Raw genomic sequence first — 16095 nt, 5'->3', positions numbered from 1 at the left:
ATTAAACTACTGCAATTTAGTCGGCAGTAACGATAAAGCATCCACTCATCGACGAACGACATCGGCATCGTTTTCACTATCGTTTATCTACTAGCTGGATTTCCTCGCTAAGCTTAACCGGTAATCTACGGGTATATTGAAAAATGAATCTTTCTTCAACTGTATTTATTCTACAGTGGAGCCTCTAGTGGTCAGGTTTGAAGTTTTTAGACAGCAATTTGTTTCAGTGGGGAATGTTTCATATTGATGTATAGAGAATTCAAAAAGTAGGTCAGATGGATAGCAATTAATGATATTGATTTTTCAAATCTGCAATAAAAATCAGAGGATTTAATTGGAAATAGTAGAACATATTTCAAAATTAAATTCTTTGAGGGTTTTGTGGTCGTGATTTCACCTACAAGGCAAGAACATCGTTCAATCCTTGCTGTCAAGCAACAATATGATGCATATGCAAAAATTAGCAACCCAAAAATACCCGAATGTTGTACAACAACATTCTAGCAAGATGCAAAAAATTATAAGTTTCTGGCCACGTTTATTTTCGCTGAAACTGATGATGTAGCAAGGATTTCATAGTTGCAAACTTATAACCAAGAATATCAATAACCAACGAAACGATGACCTCAAAGCTGTTTTAGCAAAAATGTGTGAAAAAATGTGAAAAATACCTTTTATTGCATATCACAAATTTCCATGAAAATCCTGGCCAGAAGTAGCTGCCGCTACAACTGGAAGGTGCATGTTTAAGAGCTTCACATAGAACCCGCAGATCACAAAATTACAATATTGAAATTGTTGTTTCACGCCCTGGTTGTTTCAACTAAAATGTTGTTACTTGACTGAGAACGAAGACAGCAAAACGTAAAGCAAAAATCCTCTTCATTCTATCAGACACGTTTCACGTTGAAAATTTTTAATGACATATTAACGTCATTTACGTCAGTCTTGCAGTGGCCGTTTCATGTAAGTGAAAGTATGAAAAAAAAATTTTCAGTGCTCTTTGAACATTTTAATGTTATCTATAAGCTTAAGCAGCTACTTAGGCAACATTTCGTTGTTTAAATTGTGAACGATTGGCAGCCCCCGGAAGAGGTTAACAGTAAAAAAATATTTATTTTAATAGGCGTCTTAAGATCGAATTACTAAATCATTGGTTGAAACAACTGAGACATTTTTTGCTGTCATGCATACAGGTAATTTTGCTGGGAGTGTGTCATTACTCAATTGCACGAGTGACACCTCATTGAAACGTTTCATTTTCTGTTTAGACTGTCATACCAGCACGATAAATCAAAAATGATAATTAGTTAAAACAATAATCGATTTATTGTACCAAATTTTAACCAATCAAATTAAAAAAGGAAATAACATTATATTTGTTTAGCGATCGCTGGTTCTTGTGTGTATAACGCTTTATTCCCTAATCATATCTTAAAACAGAAACTCCCAAGGTAGTTTGAAATTGTGATAGCTACGTCTAGTATTTCTCCAACTCGATCAATAGCCTAATAGTGACTTTCGAATGAGTTTAAGGTTGCTGTCAGAGTGAAAGCACGCGAAGCGTCGATGTGCGCGTGTGAGCTAGTTGCATTTGATCATAGCAAATCTGTCAGAGTGAATGCGATGCGATAACAGTACATTGCATTGAACCGCTTTGCTTTGCATCGCGTTCCGCGCTCACCCTGGCATCAACCTAGCTTGCTACATTTGATCAAAGCAAACCTGTCAGATGGATGGAGAAAAAATTGCAGTTTGTTGGTTACGTCACTCAAGCTATTATATCTTCAAAACCTGAAGTGGAAGTCTTTTGATGTTCGAACTTGATCAATGATCTTATAGTAGCTTTCAAGCGAGGATAAGATTGCTTTAATCAATTCAGTCATATCTAGGAATGTTGAGTGGATGGAGAAAATGTCGGAAACGTCAGTTATACCGTTATAACTATGGAATCGAGATTGTCAACCATTTGATCTCCTAATTTGGTCAATTAATCGATAGTAACTTTCAAATAAGGTAAAAATTTTCAAAATTAGTGCCATCTCTGAGTAAAATGAGCGAATAAAACATTGTAGGAAGATATATATACATACACATCTTTTTGAATTCTCTGAAACTGAGTCAAATGATAATATAATACAAGAGCTCTCTATAGCTTCGATCAGAAGTCGTTTTTTCCATCAATTATATATTCTTTCTATAGAGAAAGAGGTAAAAATTCAGCACACTCAAAAATTTTCGTGATGTTAAGAGTTTAGGTTATACGATATTTTACTCTTTCAGAAGTTGTTAAATTAAATTATTCCAATTCTTTCGTACCGATAATTGGGAATGTTACATCTACTAGATGAGAGATATTTGTAGTTGTTATAACCTGAATATGATGGGTTAAGTTTTCGAAACGCTGACCAGTAACGCAACATAAATATTTGATAAATTCATATTAAAATAAATTGGATAGATCTCATCTCACATTTAGATGGATTTAATATTGTTGTTGATGAAAATATACTGGATGATCTAAACTTATTGATGGAAACCTATGGACAATTATCGAATGTTTAGAATTTTAGTTACCGAAGGGCATCACTGTGAGACGTGTCAAAGTAATTTGGCATTCTGCTTACATCATTGTTATATAGTAAAAAAACTAAATTTTTGGTAAATCAAATTGAACACAACAAAATGCTGCAACACAGTTGATGCTGACAGACTAACAAAAATCGTGCAAAATAGCGTTTTTCTATTTTGACACATATACGTGTATTACCATATTTACATACATATTCATATGTATGGATATGGATTTTAACCTTATTCATGCATTCTTGTTTTTTTAGTGCAACTGCATCATAAGCTTTGGATATGTTCGCCACAGATTGAAGACATTCTGGCGAATCTAGTTATTTAGCGAATTATAATTGCAACATGTGAGGAATTACGTCATTTGTATTTGTTTTGGCTATGTGTGGTTAAAGCATCTGAAGTACAATAATATATTTTGTTTAGTATGTTCTTCCTAATATTCATTTACTGCAACAATTCGTTCTGACATTCGAAATGTTTCTATGCAATATTAATCATCCGAATAATCTTCTTTGTCAACATATTGTTCAAAAACGATGGGTTTCTGGCGACTGTTTTGGTTTTTTAGTTTAAACTTACCTAGGTTCTAAACTTTATTCAGAGAACTTTAAATTTAAGTCGTTATTTGACCTTTTCTTTTAAAATGATTATTTAAAGTTATACCCGACACGTAAAGGCTTTAATTCTAGTGGATTATACGAGAAAACCTTGTGATTTCTATAGACTGAGAGCTATAAAGCTCGTTGACATTCACAAAGTATTACTTTATTTATGTATTTATTAGGAGCAGGGAAAAGCCCGGTGGAGATGAAATTTAGCAATCTCTCTCTCCAGCAGGCATAAAACCTCCTCATCATTTGTATCAACAGATTACAATGATCCAACAGATACATTTATGCTTAACACTACAATTAAAACTAACAGTTCAAACTAAATTTATAACACTGTAACTAGTTGATGATACCAAGCATAACAGGTCAGTAATAGTGCTTTTACTTAAAAGGTGAGAGAGAGGAGAAAAGTGGTTAGGTAAATGGAATGCAAGGGTTGGTGGAGGGGGTGCTAAACGAGCGTAAACGAACGACGGGGTTAGAATCAGCATGTAGATCTAATTAGTTATCAAAAAGATGGTTGAAGACAGAAAAAAAAACGACGAGGTTAGAATCGGCATGTAGATCTAATTAGTGATAAAAAAAATGGATGGTGGAAGACAGAAAAAAAGAGGAAATGACAACCAGGTTAGTTTAGGCGAGTGAATCTAGTTAGTTTCAAATTGAAGATGATGGAGAGACGGAATGGGGGTTGAATGAAAATAAAATATTAACGGTTCCAGACAAATCCTAATCTGACAGGTGACTATGAAACAATCGTTTAATCATGTTTCGAGATAAATGAAAGTCGAAGACATTGGAAAAGTTGTTGAATGCTCGGCACATATTAGAGAACGGCTCATTATAACCATAATTTGTTCTTGCAACAGGTAATCTTAGAAAGGGGTGGGAACGTAGATTGCGTCGATGAATGTCGAGATTATTCAACTGCAGGAGTTCGGGACAATCGATGCGTGACTGTAGCAAATCAGCAACGAAAGTTGCCTTGGAGACATTCCGACGAACGAATACACGATCAATATCAACAAGCTTACAGCGATCTATGTAACTAGGAAGATTAGTAGGATCTCTCCATGGTAGGTTACGCAGGGCAAATCTAACAAATTTATGTTGAATAGCTTTGATACGATCTATGTCGATTTAATAATGGGGTGACCAGACAACAGCTGAATATTCAAGCGTCGAGCGGACTAGAGCACAATATAATGCTTTAAGACAATGTACGAAGGTTACTGGCAGGAGTGGCAGTTTCGATCCTCAGGTACGGCAGCCCGGTATGGGCGTCGGCACTGAATGTGGAACGCAACGCACAGATGCTGGAGAGTACGCATAGACTGATGTGTCTTCGCGTAATCAGTGCATACCGCACTGTATCGAGGGATGCGGCCTGCGTGGTTGCAAGCATGATGCCTATCAGTCTGATAGTGAAGGAAGACGCGGAGCGCTACAGCATGCGAGGAGACAGGAACGCCCGTAGGGCCTCCAAAGCCGCTTCTCTACGCAGATGGCAACAAGAGTGGGACAGCTCAACCAAGGGCAGGTGGACACATCGGCTCATACCTAGGGTCTCGAGCTGGTTAGATAGACCTCACGGAGAAGTGAACTTCGGCCTGACGCAGTTCCTCACAGGGCACGGGTGCTTCAGATGGTACCTCCACAGGTTCGGCCACGCGACATCCCCTGTATGTCCTGGCTGCCCAGACGAGATCGAGACGGCTGAACACGTCTTGTTCGCATGTTCCCGTTTCGCGGCTCAAAGGAGTGAGCTACTGGAGGCATGCGGCAGGGACACCACACCGGAAAACCTGATCCAGAGAATGTGCCACTGCGTAGAGAACTGGAACGCAGTGTCGACCGCGGCATCCCAAATTGCGGGAATATTGCAGCGGAAATGGAGTGCGGATCAACAACAGGTCAGCCGCGTACCGTAGCAGGCTCAAGAGGGATCAGCGAATAAACGTCGGTCCGGGAGAACCTTCTTCGTCGGGAAGCTCTTCGTCGGAGTAGTCTAGATCCATAGTCGGGGACTAGACGAGTAGTACGTAAAACTGTTAGGATCGTCGGGGCGCTAGTGAACCGGAAGCTTTCCTCCAACCGGAATCACTGGATCGACCCAGGCATCCTCTCGGTCGGGCGTTGACGGGTATCGAAGGCGTCGGTTTCGGGAGGGCCTCCTTCGTCGGGGAACTCTCCGTCGGTGTAGGCTAGATCCTTCGGCGGGGGCTAGTCGAGTAGCCGCCACAACACCGATTCGAGTCGTCGAGGCGCCAGCGAACCGGAAGCCATGCTCCAACCGGAATCGCGGGACCGACCTCGGCACTCCATCGGGTGTCCCGTGTGGTGTAAGAGACTCGGTGTCGGGAGATTCTCCTTCGCCGGGGAAATCTCCGTCGGAGTAGTCTAGATCCTTCGTCGGGGACTAGACGAGTAAATCGTGGTGTAATACCGCTAGGATCGTCAGGGCGCCAGTGAACCGGAAGCTTTCCTCCAACCGGAATCACTGGACCGACCCAGGCATCCTCTCGGTCGGGCGTTGACGGGAATCGAAGCGTCGGTTTCGGGAGGGCCTCCTTCGTCGGGGAACTCTCCGTCGGTGTAGGCTAGATCCTTCGGCGGGGGCTAGTCGAGTAGCCGCCACAACACCGATTCGAGTCGTCGAGGCGCCAGCGAACCGGAAGCCATGCTCCAACCGGAATCGCAGGACCGACCTCGGCACTACATCGGGTGTCCCGTGTGGTGTAAGAGACTTGGTGCCGGGAGATTCTCCTTCGCCGGGGAAATCTCCGTCGGAGTAGCCTAGATCCTTTGTCGGGGACTAGATGAGTAGATCGTCGCGTGATACCGATAGGATCGTCTGAGCGCCAGTGAACCGGAAGCCACGCTCCAACCGGAATCATTGGATCGACTTAGGCATCCTTTCGGTCGGGTCGTAGACGCGTACCGTAAGCGTCGGTTCGGGAGGACTTCCCTCGTCGGGGAACCCTCCGTCGGTGTAGACTAGATCTTTCGGCGTAGACTAGTCGAGTAGTTCCGCGACGTAGCATCAGTTTTGGGTCGTCGAGGCGCCAGTGAACCGGAAGTTACCCTCCAGCCGGCATCACTGGACCGACCTCGTCATCCAACTGGTCGATCCCTTGAGAGCAGGATGCTGATCCCCATTCTGCATAAATCTGGGGAGGGTGCTGTGAGCACCAATAGCCTTCCACCCCGAAGTAATACCTAGCGGTGGTGCCGGGGAGGTAGGGTTGGAGATCCAAGGTGTTTTAGTGGGTAGTTCCAATCAACAGTTGGGTAGTCCTGTGGAGAGTCCCACACTCCGTGCGTAAATGCATTTCACCTTGTAAAAAAAAAAAAAAAAAAAAAAAAAAGACAATGTACACTGACAAAGCTCTTAGTAATGCGAAAGACGAAACCTAAAAGCTTGGAGGCCTTAGAGATCACATAATCAATATGACTTTTGAAATTCAACTAGGAATCAAGAACGATACCTAAATCTTTAACGGTAGACTCTAGTTTCAGTACAGTCTTCGAAATGTTATAGTCGCAGCTAAACGACGACGTAACGGAACATTTCGAGGCATTTAGGACCGTTTAAGACATTTTGTCGTTACACCAGTTCACGAATGAATCAAGCTTCGACTGTAAAAATATAATGTCTTCGGACGATCTTACTAGATGATATAGCTTAAAATCAATCTGGCTATCTCACGATAATTAGATACATCAGCTTTATTTCCCTTCTTGAAAACAGGAAAAATATATGATGTTTTTCAAATATCCGGAAAAGTTCCTGAGTTGAGTGAGATATTAAATATTACGAATTATGTTATGAAAATGTAATTGTCAATTGTTTTCGATTGTGGCATCAGTAATTCACATGAAACATATTCATATCTTCAACTGTAGAGCACACGTAATATGTTAATTATGTGATCGGGAAACTGTGTTTTTAATTTTTAACGCATTGGAAACAGCTTTCAATTGGTTAAATCTGATATAAGCATGTGCTCGATTTTAAAATTTATATAAATGCCAGTACACCCAAACCTCCATTTACGAACCTTATATATGTATGTATGTATGCTTACACACTCACTCGTTTGCGTATATGTGTATATATTTATACATATAAATGATCGCTTTTACTTCACCAATATTTATATGTATTCAGAAATACAAATATTTGCACACATGCGTACGTATATTAATACATATATACATTTATAAGTTACGTAAATGGAGGTTTGGGTGTAGCTTGAAAACGGTTGTTAGAATAATCATTTTCTGTGTAGTTTCTTTCTAATAAAACTTCATCCAATAATTTGATTAGGAGTTGTTCATAATGCAAACATCACGAAAAAACGGTAATTGCCAGTTGCCGATTATGTATAGACTCGACAAAGCCATGCACTCACATGGATCTGTAATCAACAAAATTTTCAATCCCATGAGATGTCCGACCGGATTGATTTAACCTTTGTTCCGCATGCTTGCGTTAACCGTAGGATTGATATATTGTACTCCAATAAAATTACGCTTCCCCCCGAAGACAACTCACTCCATATGATAATCATATCGAATGGTATTAATAGGTATTTACGGATGTAAAGCAACACAACGCTTTGTGGGTCATTAGGGAGAAAGTATGTTTACCTACTGTCAATCAAAATATCGACCGGTGTCAGTCAATCGCTTCCTGACACCGATGACACCACAAACACTCCCTGCGCTTGTTGAGTGTGTAAGGTCAAGGCTGACGAAAGACAGTAGGCAGACTATATGGAAGACAGTTACAGGAAGAATATACAAAAACCGGTTTTATTGTAGGTACATACGTTTGCGTTCGATTTTGCAACAGAAGCTGCTGAGAAAGGGATTGTGTGACAAAAAAGAGGGTGGGGGGGATGAGAAAGGGATTGTGTGACAAAAGAAAGATCTTAAGAGTGAGTGAATGATGAATTTTATCTTGCTGTATTAGTTTGATTGAAAGTTAAATTGCTTATTGAATTTTCATGGATAATCAAAATATTTGTACTTCTTCTTTTTTTTGTTAAAGCCATATTTCACGCTTTGCTCAAAAATATAATTTCTCACAAACTGTTGAGCAATGATGTAAAACTGGTTAGAAAATTTTCCCAATCAATTCCAACAAAATCCAGTCTATCATCCAAAGACTTCATTTCTACTCAAGTGTTTTGTTGACCCTTTAACAAAACACTTGAGTAGAAAAGAAACCCACATCACGATTTGGAGAACTTTATTGGTCACTTTGATGAATACAGTGTGCCAGTTTTCCTTGCACTGTATTTCGCTGATAGCAATTTTTCTATTTGGTGATGCTCTGACATGTCGCAAGGGTTCAAATTCAAACTGCAAACATAGGGTAACAGAGGTATTTTGGCCATTTCATATATTTTTGCCACACAGATAAAAATATTTTGTGAATTTACATCTATTTTCATGCACATATTTGGAGCAGGTAATTAAACATAAAATTACTTTACAATTCTGTACGTTTCAATAAAATTTAATCGCAAAATAAGCGTTAATTGAATGATACAGTTATATTAATTGAAAATTCAATACAATTTAATTTAGTTTTGCATCGATGAAGGTTTTCAATCAAAATTTCGATTCAACCCATGTCTATTCTATGTTACTACTGATTTACATGTCGTGTAAATTTCATTATTTCTTTCTGTGCAACCTAACAAACTGCATGGATTTAATCGAAGTTAAGTAACCCATGTTGCATCAATTTGAAGCCAGTCACATTTAATTACCTATTGCGGAAGGGGTTTTCAAAGATATTACAACATTTGGTGGATATTTTTACAAAGTGGTCCAAAATAAAATCAATCCTAAAGTGGGCCAAAATACCTCTGTTACCCTACTTCTTGCAAAACTCAAATATGGTCTTAAGGATTTTTGTCGGCGGTGGATGGAGTAAGGGCTTCTGAAAAATGGGGTGTAACGTTTGTAACGGCATAACTCCAGAACTACTCGACGGAAACCTATCAAACTTGGCACAGGCACTTCTTATTCTTCAGAGATCGTCATAAGGGTATTTTTTTTTATAGTGGAGGGAGCGTAGCAAGTGCTCTTTATTTGACGAGAAACGATACCCTTTGATTAATACAGATCCTACTTTCACATCAGAATAGATTATAGGGTTATTTTGAGGGAGAGGGACTGTATCAAGTGCCCCAAACATAAAATTGATCGGATTTTATGAAAGTGGATCTTGACGAATACAGCATATTTCTAGCAACTACATGAAGGTCACAAAAATATTCACAAGATTTTTCAATAACACTTGAATCTATTCTTGATGGTTCAATCTTTTACCACAACAATTTGTAGTCATCTTTGTTGGTTAAAGGCACTAAATGTTGTCTTTCACATCTAAAAACTTGAATGAAGAAAAGAAAAAATAGTTTTTTATTGCAGTCCAAATAAATAGGCATTAGAAACAACAAGAAAATACACAGAATAATAATATAGGTTTCGTGATAAGTGAGATAAAACACGTGGTTTGGTATTCTGTGTTCCTACATTCGTTTGTTGAATGTCGTGTTTTATGTACTTGTGATTGGTTATCACCTTAACAATCAATCTATAATGACGTCAATCTAGCATGATTATTTTATAATTTTTTATTTTATAAACATTTTGTGACTTGATAGAGTTTATAGTTTTAAATAAAACTACTCATTTTGAGAAAACTTATTTACATCTTACCGCTACACTCATCACTACAGCGATGTTCCATAAACTGACACGTGATAATCCTTTAAAATCATTCTCACGACTATCATTAAGCGATTTCAACTAAAAATTGTTATATTCAATGTGGTGGGTGATGTATTGAAAATTAATTTCAAACTAATTTTAATATGTCATGCTGTGTTTAAAAACAATTATAATGACATCACAAAGCATGTTTCATGCTGCAGTTTTAAAAATATTAACACTATTTACTTGAATTTCATAGCTTCTTAGCAGAGGGTTGGTTTAAACGCTGCGCAAAACCCTGCACTCCTGTTACTTATATTAATCAAATTCATGCTAAATAGCGTTTAATAAGGTTTAATATAAATACACCATGAGGTTTAATATAATTATGACCATCAATTCTGGAATTAAAACAAAGTCTTTTGTCTCTATAATAAATATTCAGAATGTTTTTTTTCGCTGTATGCATTGCATATTGCTATTACGTACTGCACTACCGACACCGACAAATGGAATTATTTAAATTGCTCGTGATTTTATGACCAAATGATCCCAATCCTCCCAATCATAAAGAATAACTCTTCTTTCATGAAAATCTATCATGGTTGTGCGTTGATTGCGAATGTAGTTTATTCGAATTTCATAACTCCAACTTCCTTACCGGATGTCACTCTGAACCTTCTGAATCAAGTGGCAATGCGATAGATTGTGTGATATAATGATCGATTGGTGAAAAACAGACATTGGAATAAATACACTACTAAAATTGTGAGCTTGATTCTGATTTTCTGGTAAAAAATTGAAAGTATACTAGGAATACTAACGAATAACTGTTTATACTTTAATCGTCGTTATTCAAAACCGCAATGTTTCAATACATAAAATAATTCAAAATTTCTGAACTAAAATGAAACTTTAGAAAATCGCTATTTTGTTATTTTTTCTGAAAAATGTTAAAATCGTTCGTTCATGCGTTACGATTCAATTTCAGCCAAAATAATATGAAAATACACTTTTTTGCTCAAATCATGGCTCACTTGTAGATTCAGAATTCTGCCTGTGTTTATAACATTTGGACCTTCCGGGTTTAGTACAAACGTTGGTTTTCATAGTGATTGCATAGCCTGTTATTATGTATGTATTTTGATGCTATTAAAACGTAAAGTTTTAACTTGATGTGATGACGATTCATTAGCATGACTCATTTGAAATTGAATCCAGTCCAATTCAACTGATGATAAATACGTTCGATGGCTCTGAGCCTTCAAGTGAACACAACATTTGTAGATGGATACAAACCACATTCTGCGAAGGGTAAGAAGTTTGAAATAGCAGATGCCGAGGAAGAACAAAAACACTTTCTTTAGGCTAGTATAGGGAAGTGTGCCATTAACTCTCTATCAGATGATAAATTTGATTGTCTACAAAACTTAATTACAAACAGAACGTAAACATGACTTGGCTGTGTATGTTTACCGTTTTCTTTACAATTGTTTCTTTCAAAAATATTAAAACGTAAACAGTTTACTGTGACTTAACATCAAAGCCATTAACAACATACTCGGAAGTTATTTCATAGTCTTACTCTGGAAATGAGTTTGTTTATTTCACATTCCAATCTTCACGTACAACTTTGAGGTGATAAAATTCTTCTTTAATCGTAACGGCATTTTAAATCGTTAATTATGTTAAATCGTCAAATCTGAAAGTCTAATTTTTGTCATGATGACATGTGGTTTTCATGTAGGAAGTTTTCGTAAAAACTTGCGTATTTGACCGAATAAGTTTTAACCGCCTGCTCACTAGTGTGAGCGGGTGAAATGGTTTGTTTGCACAAAATGAATAGTTTATTCGGCTGAAGATCTCTTTGTAACACGCTATTACCGTCGATATGAAGCTAAATATAAATTATAAATTCGCATGTGCTGGGTTGTTGTTTGATTGTGGTGGTAATTATGCGATGTGGAGATATAGTGAGCTTGGCTATTTACTGTTTTGGCAGGTGCTTAGTATGTGTTTGGGACTTTAGGGTTGGGCGTGTTTGCGTAAAATTTTGTTTGTATTAAACTACTTAAAACGATTTCCAAATTCACCGGGGATATTGTGGTTTTGGCGATTTGGAAGAACCAAAAATAACGAATATGAAAATTGCGGATATTGACTCCCAGTTCGGAATAGTACGAGGTGAAACCTAAGACGTTTTACTTCACTTTCGCACTGATACACAGTGGTCCAAAACTGGAAAAAGACGGTCAAAAGTCTATACTGACTTTCACTGATTTTTAAGAGCTAACGTGTCTTCGAAGAAGTTTTACAAGGTTATATTACGCTTCTTTTGAAAGTGGCACCTTAATTTTTGTTAATGGGGTAACACCAATTTCAAATAAAAAAATTTTTTTTCGCAAAAAAAAAATTTTTTTCTCAAATCATTTTTTTTTTATCTTATATTGAAGTATTTTTGCTGAAGATATAAATAGTGTAAAAAAATATTTTTTGAGATATATTCACTTTATTTTAAAAACAATTTTTTTGCATTTATCTACGTAGAATATACCTCTATTACCTAAGTATCTACTACAAAGTACGCGTAAACACATAAAAACATACTCATGCTTGCACGCGCAACTTAAGCAAATTGTTGGGATTTTTATTTTGTTTGCTTTTTGACAATTAACAATATTATAAAAAATCTAAGTGGAACTCGATGCAATTTTGTAGGCCTTTTCAAAGTAGGTTTTAAATATTGAAAAACCCGAAAAAGAATGGAAAAATGTTTTCCAATCAAAATATGAAAAAGTATTGCAAAAGTACAAACCTTTACGGAGAGATTTCATTTTCAAACGTGTAAATAAATTGAGTTATCGAGAAGCAACACGTTTTTTAGGATAATATATTGATCGTGCGACGCTCACTTAGAGATGGGCGAAGCAGCTCATACCGGTGAGCAGCTCCGAACTGGTGAACTGGTGAGCTGCGGTTCTTTTAAAAAGAGCTGTGAGCTATCAGCTCTTTTTAAAGATTCGATTCACTGGAATAGCTCAGGAACGAATTGCCCATCTCTACACTCACTGCAAAAGTGAGTTGCAAAAATAATAGACGCGTGACACCCTCCGTTTCTTAATCAGGCATGGTTTCAGCACGGCCATAGTGAAAATGAGTCACACGAATAGTACTCAGGATATTCTTATTATAAAATAAATTGTATAACTTTTCCAGAAAAGATCTATGCATTACCTTCTACAAAATTATGGGATTTTATATTTTCTACAATTATTCCAAACAAAATATGTAAAAAAATAACTTGAAACAAGTTATGATTAGAAAACTAGTTTTAAGGGGGTTGTCATAATTCAATAATTAAAACTAACTTTGGAATGGCCTAAAAAGTTACATCTTTTCCTATAAATTTTGTAAAAATCAGCTGCATAAAGTTGCATATTTGGCTTCGGTGTAAGGTTTTATCATAGATAAAAAAGGTAAAATGTTGTATAACTTAGCCAGGAAACAACACTACAACAGCACTACCTTCAACAAAAATATGGGATTTTTTATTTTCTTCTATTATTCCAAACAAAGTATGCATAAAAAAATAACTTGAAACAAGTTATGAATAAAAAATTGATTTTAAGGGGGTTGCCACAAAAACGCTTTGTAAAAGGTGATTTTTTTGAGGTTAGGATTTTCATGCATTAGTATTTGCTCAGATTTTTTGATGTTATGATTTTCATGCATTATTATTTGCTCAGTATGCTTTGACATTTCATCATGAATAGACTTACTAACGAGCAACGCTTGCAAATCATTGAAAGCACTACAGTCAATTACCATTTTATAAATATATACACATACATGCATATATACGTGCATATCTGAATACATATATACATTATAAAGCGCGTAAATTGAGACCCTGATGTTCTCATTTCTCATGCATTTTTTTCTTTTAATCATCAACATTAGAATAATATCCTTTTTCTTTAAAAATAGTTCACATTTCATGAATATCAAAAAGTGCCTTACTCTAAGCTAAATGTACAACTCGGCCAACCAACCCTGCAAAATTTGACACAATATAGTCATGTCTTTTGTTTCATCCGCCTATTTTTATTTGCGTGTTTCCCGTCTTGTTGAGTATGAAACAAAACGATGTTCGTGCTATCAAACATAATTATTTGTTGAGTGGCATAGTTCAATGAGTATTATGGGCTTGGTGCTCCTTCAGATTGGTTTCAAAAGTTTATCATGGCCGAAACTCCACTGCTGATGAAGTCCGTAGTGACATGCTGACCTATGCGGTTATACAGGACACTGTCAAAAAAGTACATGAGACCGGAAAGTGAAGATGCGTGGGCTAGCAGATGACACAAGGGTTTCATTTGTGTTCGGCGCAGAAATACGAACACGAGCGCATTTCGGAAGCGTGTTTGGTTATATTGATGTGGAACCGGGAAGACTTTTGACATCGCTGGGTAACGTAACTTATGATGAAACCTAAAGCCCACGCGCAAGAGAACAAAAAAGGTTCTTGACAATGGACTGTAGCGGCTACGAGTGCTCCGAAATGGCCTAGGGAGGCCCTATGGGTTGGAAAGGTTACGGCGTTAGATATCTGGGATTGTAATGGCATTCATTTCGTGGACTACCTCGAAAATAGGAGGTACCATGAACGGAGAGAGAGAGAATACGCATTATTGGAGTCATTGTGGTTTCGAATTATGGATGTCTTTGTAACATTCCTTGAGGTATATTTCGCACTTCTTCGAAGCAATTGTGATGAAGGGATGTGAAATTTGACTGCAGCCACAAATGGCTTGCCAGGCCATTGCTTTCTTCTCAAATGTTTCGTCTTGAACTCATGTCTCGGATTGGTTTAATACTTGCCCTTTTTGCATCGCATAATATTGTTTTTCCAACAAAGATTTGTAATCGAACTTTACAAAGGTTACGTCGCCCATGATTATACAGTTCGAATTACCAGCAAGTATCGCATATTACAAATTTCGATCTTTGGATAAGATTGATGCTTCTTATTTCAGACTACGTCTTGGCTGGTTTTGCTTTTTATAGGTTCGAATATTCAAGCGTTCCTTAGCACGAAGAATGTATGACTTCTAAGTGCCAACTTTTTCGGTCAAATCCCTCACAACTTCCTGACTTTCTTCGCGTCATTTTCACTTACTCTTTCCATTTTGCTGCATTTATGTATGCCAATTGCCGTAGTCATTAAAATTGACAGGCTCTCAGTTATAGCGATATGACGAAACATACCAACATTTTAGGGCTCAAAATGCTCCCCATCCTCCTTATTCGTCTGATATGGTATTCTTGGACTATTATCTGTTCCCTCAAACGTCAAAAGACGGCTCATTAATACACAACTCCGTAGATCGTCCAGAGAATGACTTTTTCTTCTTTTTCCTTCTGGTTGACGTCACCTCACTTGATATTGATGGAACAGCAATCACGGCTAGTTGCAGAATGATCTTCAACAACGGGTCAAAAATCATCAAACCAACGGGGCAAAACGCACACCAACAAAAAGGCTGAATGCACCCCGAAAAGTTTGTTCTTTAAATTACAAATAAGTATTAGTTTTTTACGTGAAAGACATATTTTCCGGATGGATGATTGTTCACAATTATTCAATGAATAGACAACCAATAACGCATATTTTCCCATATGATTTGGGTCTTTCCCATCCAAAACTATTGGACGATTACATATAAGATTATGTAATATAGTAAATACAGGATCTGTATTAAAACAGAACTATAAAAATCGAAAAATTTACACAGAAGCTCTCTCGTTACATAATTAAAATCGTCTTACAACTCAAGGATATGAATATAGAACGAACATAAGGAGTGTATCGATAAGTAGTTAGCAACATTCAAACAGTTCTTACTCTGAAATGGCTTAATTAATGGCTTTTTGCAGCGTGTTTTGCGGTGACATGTTTGTTTACATGTCAATAACAGCTGCGCAATCGATTGGTTTCGGTACGGTTTATCGTTTCAATGATGAGTCGAATTGATCCGGAAACGCGAAAGAAAATTCTGCACACTTGATGCTCAAAAAGTGGTGTCACGTACAACGAAATTGCAAAAAGGGTGAAAGTGCACCACACCAGTGTCAAAAATATTATCGAGAAGTTCGGTAAGGC

The 16095-nt window shown here is 37.4% G+C and overlaps 1 protein-coding gene across 1 annotated transcript in view; it reads left to right on the top strand.

Moving 5' to 3' along the window:
* The window catches only part of LOC131425284 (uncharacterized), a 52793-nt gene that overhangs the window by 10536 nt on the left and 26162 nt on the right, over positions 1–16095 (top strand). The window lies entirely within an intron of this gene.

The sequence above is a fragment of the Malaya genurostris genome, chromosome 1 (genome assembly GCF_030247185.1).
Source record: "Malaya genurostris strain Urasoe2022 chromosome 1, Malgen_1.1, whole genome shotgun sequence".
Lineage (NCBI taxonomy): Eukaryota > Metazoa > Arthropoda > Insecta > Diptera > Culicidae > Malaya > Malaya genurostris.
This window is presented reverse-complemented; position numbering and strand designations above follow the sequence as displayed.